This window comes from Pelobates fuscus, chromosome 2, assembly GCF_036172605.1.
Source record: "Pelobates fuscus isolate aPelFus1 chromosome 2, aPelFus1.pri, whole genome shotgun sequence".
NCBI classification, from domain to species: Eukaryota; Metazoa; Chordata; class Amphibia; order Anura; family Pelobatidae; genus Pelobates; species Pelobates fuscus.
In genome coordinates this window covers 348880021-348886020 of record NC_086318.1, presented here as the reverse complement: position 1 = coordinate 348886020, position 6000 = coordinate 348880021, and positions in this window count along the sequence as shown.

Below are 6000 nucleotides of genomic sequence, written 5' to 3'. Positions count from 1 at the left end.
CATAGAAAATCTGTGGAGGGAGCTGAAAATTTGAGTTGCCAAACGTCAGCCTCGAAACCTTAATGGCTTGGAGAGGATCTGCAAAGAGGAGTGGGACAAAATCCCTCCTGAGATGTGTGCAAACTTGGTGGCCAACTACAAGAAACGTCTGACCTCTGTGATTGCCAACAACGGTTTTGCCACCAAGTAATAAGTCGAAGGGGTCAAATACATATTTCACTCATTGACATGCAAATTGTGACGAATTGCCCTTTGCCACTTGTTCTTGGAGAGGACTAATGGCTAGCCTTTTGCTTTATGACTATGGCCCCAGAGTTATTGCCATTTAAAAGCCTCTATTTATTGCTATTGTATTTTGGAGACTGTTTCTGGCCCTTTAAATTGTATTGCTACAGTTCTGCACTTTTCGGATGCAGTCAAAGTGCCAAAGTAGTCAAGGGGCCTCTGTTCGGCATACGAACACGAGGCAGCGGCCATTTTAATTTAGCCGAACGCAGTTAATATTGCATATTTGCACGAACGGTATTTGAACTGTGGTGAATGGACCGGCCGCACAGCCAAAATCCATGGAGCTGTTTTGGGCAGGAAAGCCATGCTGGCGGTAAGTCAAATGTGACTTCCAGCTATCTCCCGAACCACTGGGCCCATTCGTGTGATTTTTGGATATGTTTGTTCCCTAATTATGCTCATTCAGAATTTTTTTTAAAAAAGTTTTCTTGCAATTGCATGTATAATTTTGAAGTTATAAAAATTGTGTAAAAAGTGTATTTTTCGCTTGGAGATAATTGAATTTATACAGCAATTAACTCAATTATCTCCCAAACATAGGGGAGGAATTTACTGTAATGAATGGGAGTGTTTAACTGTGTGACTGCAAACTATTGGTTGTTGAGTTTGTGTTTTCAGTGCCCAACAAGGTCCATGTGGGTGGTAACCTTGTGGGAAAACTTGTATATAAGAAGCAATGAAGCCCCAGTTCAGTCTGTTCTGTTCTGATCTGCTTAACCCTCAATACGTAGCCTCGTCTCGTTATTGCAGGGAACTTTTCTATAATCACACTTGGGATTACTATACTTTGAATACTCCCCTGAGCTCTAATCACTTAGCTCTTTTAACCCCTTAAGGACACATGACATGTGTGACATGTCATGATTCCCTTTTATTCCAGAAGTTTGGTCCTTAAGGGGTTAAGAGCTGTTCCTGATAAGCTCTCCTGGAGGAGAGGTCTTTCCCACATGATCCTGGAGGACAGATGCTGATTTAGGGTGGAAGGAAGACGGCGAGACTCCAGTTAAACTACGGCGGTTGTGAAGTCTGCAGTGGTTGTGGTGTCCGGTGCGGTGATTGTGATCCTCGGCGCAAGCTAGGAAGCGTCCATCAACGGAAGGTACTCGGTCGGAGTACAGGTGATCCATTACACAAATCAATTTATAACTTTTTTGATATGCCTTTTTCTGGATTTTTTTTTGTTTTTCTGTCTCTCACTGTTTAAATACACCTACCATTAAAATTATAGACTGATCATTTCTTTGTCAGTGGGTGTGGCAAACATGCCGATGCTACGAGCTCCTGGAGGAGCCTGCTAGATAGCCTCCTGCCCAAGGACAATGGGCCATATACAAAACCCTGTTCGGGAGTTAAATCTCCCCAGCCACCATTAGCAGCTTTCCCCTGGTGCCCCTGGTTCGGCACTTTCCCTTCATTCGAATGGAACCGAACACTAGCTCCTTGGCAGCCATTCGCATGAAGAAACCCACTATTTGTCCTCATCGGTACTTAGCCACGATTGTTATGGAACTAAATTCGTCATGAGGACTTAGTGGGTTACCAGTCACCTCAGCTGGACTTAGCCACGAATGTTATGGAGGTGAACGTGCGGCTCCCAGACAACTTGATCCAGTGTTTTGAACGACTTTGCAACACACCAGGAGAGTGCTTTTTGGAAGGAAGGTGCCTGAGACTAAGGGGAACAAATGCTACCCAAGACCCAGACGAAGCACACCGTATTGCGGCCGCAGGGGCGCCCGAATATTGACCGACCAAAGCACTAAACACCCTGGAACTGTTTTGGGCATATAACCACGTGTACAGCTGGTCAACACTTTAACATGGTGGCGTTCCCCCTACACTGCATGGATCTGAGCTCTATTTGGAGAACTTGGGTGCTCAGATCGGGGCTATTAAAAGATGTATTGTTTGTGGGATTATTATATATTTTTATGATGTTTTGGGGTATTTTTATGTTTTACACTTTTATGTTTGCCTCTCTGTTCCTGGGAGATAATTAACTTACCAGTCTTTAATGCAATTATCTCCCAGGCACAGAGATCTTTGGGAGTGGCTTGCATTGTATTGTGTGTAGACCCCCTTCTGGGGGTTGTGTATATAAGCAGGCAACTTGCCCATAATACATGAGTTTATTTGCACCCTTCATCATGTCTAGGCTGATGTTTGGGGTAGCTCAGAGTTAAAATCACTGCTTCACTTCGGGACCTGGGAGACTTCAACCGATATACTCATTGGGGGCATAGGGGGTCCGTTACAGTGGGCAAACAAGAGTTAGGGTCTGGTTTACACTAATGTACGGAAATACAAACTTTAACAGCCAGTAAGATATTTACTGCAAGATATTCGTAGTATTCATCTTCAGTAAATCTTGAGGTAAAAGCCATGTTTGCAGCTTAAGTGGCAAACTAACATGGAGGATATCCATCAATTTTTTGGCTACTTTATCCTTTATCTGCTGTAAAGTTCCGCAGTCCCACCATATATGACATAATGAGCCATGCACATGAGAGTATTTCATAATTATTAAAAGTGTTAATATGTAAAGAAACCAAATACCAATGATTCAGTAACTTAGAATACATTTCCTGCTAATTTATAGAACTTCTTTTAACTAGTGTCCATCATTCCTTCCAGAATTTGCAGATTATTAATAATCAATTTTTTAACATTGAAATTAATTTGGTATTATGCTGATTGCCAATACAATATTCAAATTGAGTTAGAAAGGACATATAGTTAATTTTTTTTTTTTTTACATTTTAGTTTTTATTAGTTCCAAAAAGAGAATTAACACGCAGTACATCACAATTGCATAGCACATTTTCCCCATTACATTCTAACATTACCTTTATCTCATTCATTAATATTGTAATCATTACATTATAACATTGCCTTTATATCGTTCATTAGCATTGTAATCATTTATATTCATATTATATTCCTATTATATAAAAGAAGAGAAAAGTGAATGCCTTCCTTTCTGGTTTATCTTTTCTCATCTATCTTATCTTTTTCTCATCTATCTTACAATTGTAATATACTCCTTTTAATTTGATGCAGTATCAATTAATTTTAAGTTTTTTAATTTCCATAACCAAACAACAACAAAGAAAAAAAAAAAAAAAAGGAAAAACAAAAAACAAAAACAAAAACAAAAAAAAAGAAAAAAAAAAAAAAAGAAATTTTGCAAACACCTTACCACCATTCACCCCGCCGAACCCTGGTTAGTCACCCATTACCTTTATGTACTCTATTTAATCCCTCTATATCTATATAAAGAGCATATTCAGTCGCTTTTTATCCAACTGTACCATTCTTTTTTATACTTGTCAAGACAACCATTAACTTCACTGGCCATCTTTTCATATGAGCTAATCTTGTTCAGTTTAGCATATACTGCCTCATCTGAAGGAATACCTTTCTGCTTCCAATTGCCTGCTAGGGCTATTTTTGCTGCCGTAAGGATATTTAAAATTACCTTTCTGTGAGCATGTGTATTAATCCCAGGAATAATATGAAGTACGAATGTCTCCGCATGCAATGGAATCATAAGCTTTGTTTTTTCATATATTAAATTCTGAATTCGCTTCCAAAACTCTCTTAAATATAGACAATCCCAGAAAATATGCAGCATAGAACCAACTTCTTTCTCACACCTCCAACACAACCTTGATGAGTCAGCATACATATGTGCTAATCTTTGCGGTACCAAGTACCACCTCATTGTCACCTTACAATACGCCTCCCATAACGATAAGCTACGTGAGGCTTGCTTGGTGCTGAACATAGCTAAGTGCCAATCTCTCCTTGAAAATTGCTTACCAATTTCATTCTCCCATTTATTCATATATTTTAATTTTTCTGGTGCCTCGCTTTCAATCAGTGCATTATAACACCAAGAAAATGGTTTAATAGACTTACGTGACAAAATAAATTCTGGTGAGGGTAAGATATTTGCCTCATTATCTGGATTATCCATAACATATGCCTTTATTATATTCTTAATCCTTAAGTATACAAACATCTCTTTAGTATCTAAGTTAAATTCTTTTTGAAGATTAGGAAATAATTTTAGTTGCGGCCCGGTCATATAGTTACATTTAAAGACATTTTTAATTCTAAGGTAAAGAAAAATGTTTTGGTTTGGTGAGTTAAAGTTGGCTTGTAAAACACCAAACAACAGTATGTTCTCCTTTAACTTGAAATCTACTAAGCTACTTATACCATTGTTATACCAATTGGATATCCATATCCTGCATATAAAAGTTAAGAATTTTGATGGGGGTGACTTGAGTAAAATAGTCTTTGATACCCAAGCTGGCTCTGATCTTAACTGCATCTTCCAGAAGTGCATTAGATTTAGATGTTTAAACATGGGTGGCCTAATTAAAAATGAATGAAATGGATTTAAAGTTCCAAGCTGAGAGCTTTCACACTGGAACTAACCGACATTCCTGTTCTTTTCTAAATCCCAAGCCAACATGTGTACATATAGTTTAATCATGTAACAGGCCTAGGTCAGTGGAACTTATGCCCAATTGAATACTATCTCTTTTAATTATATGATATGTGATTATGGGTTTCTTACGTTTCCAAACTGTGCTTTGAAACTTATAACAACTAAACCCCTAAACCCTTTGGTCTGTCCAGTTGCTTTCTCCATTTGCTATGTACCTTTCACCATTCACCCTCTCCCCCATCTCTTCAAGCTTTATCTCTCTCTTTGATATTTTTTTGTCAGGCATGGAGCCCCAGTGGAGGTAATGCCCTTTTGAGAGATGGAGCTCCATAGTGACTGGAAGCCTGTTTTTATTGTTGTGCATTTTCATTCTGTGAGGACCACCATTTGCATGTGATTTCTTTGATTTGCTCACATTTTTTGTATTGTGAATGCTTTAAAAAAAGATTTTAAAAAAATAAATTCTCAAATGAACGTTTTTAGTCTTAAAGCCCAAGTAAAGCAATGTCTGATAATTACACATTTAAGACACATGGATACAGGTTTTTAACTTGTATGTTTCCTTCTGACTTTTTGCCCTGTATTTCTTCTTCTTGTGTCCTGTTTAGGAGACTACCTTGCAGTGCTCATATTTCATCTCGAGGCTTCTCGGTAGGGTCCCACCACGTATACACACTGTTATATGATTCATGTTTACTCTGTATTTATGCTTTGAGGTGCATTTGTTCATATGAGTTCCTTATGCCTATATTGCCAATATTGTCAGTAGAATTAGCTATATTAACTTGATTGCTACTTAAGATCCCAGATATATACTTGCTTAGTGCCAGACTTTGTGCTATGCTTTTGTTAACTTGCTTCTAGCCATTTACTCTACATACACCAGTTATGTCGTTATGTCTAATCATATGCTATTATTTGCTGATGTTGGAAGGAGGTTTATGTACATACTGATGTGGACATTTTACTGTTACATGCTTTTTTTTTAACTTTATCACTACTGGGTCCTCAGTGCATATGCTTATTATTTATTTGTGATATTACCTTGCATGTATGTACAGGATTTACTCGTTTTTGGCCACTGTTTATTTCTATGATACTGTGTTCTTGACAATGTTGGTTGCTATGACAACTTGGCTGTAATTACTGTGTGTATTCATTTTACTTTTGCTTACCGTGTTACTGTTCCTTATTTTCTAGTCTCCTGTATTACAGTCATACACCCCACATTTGTTTTCATAATATTTTTTATT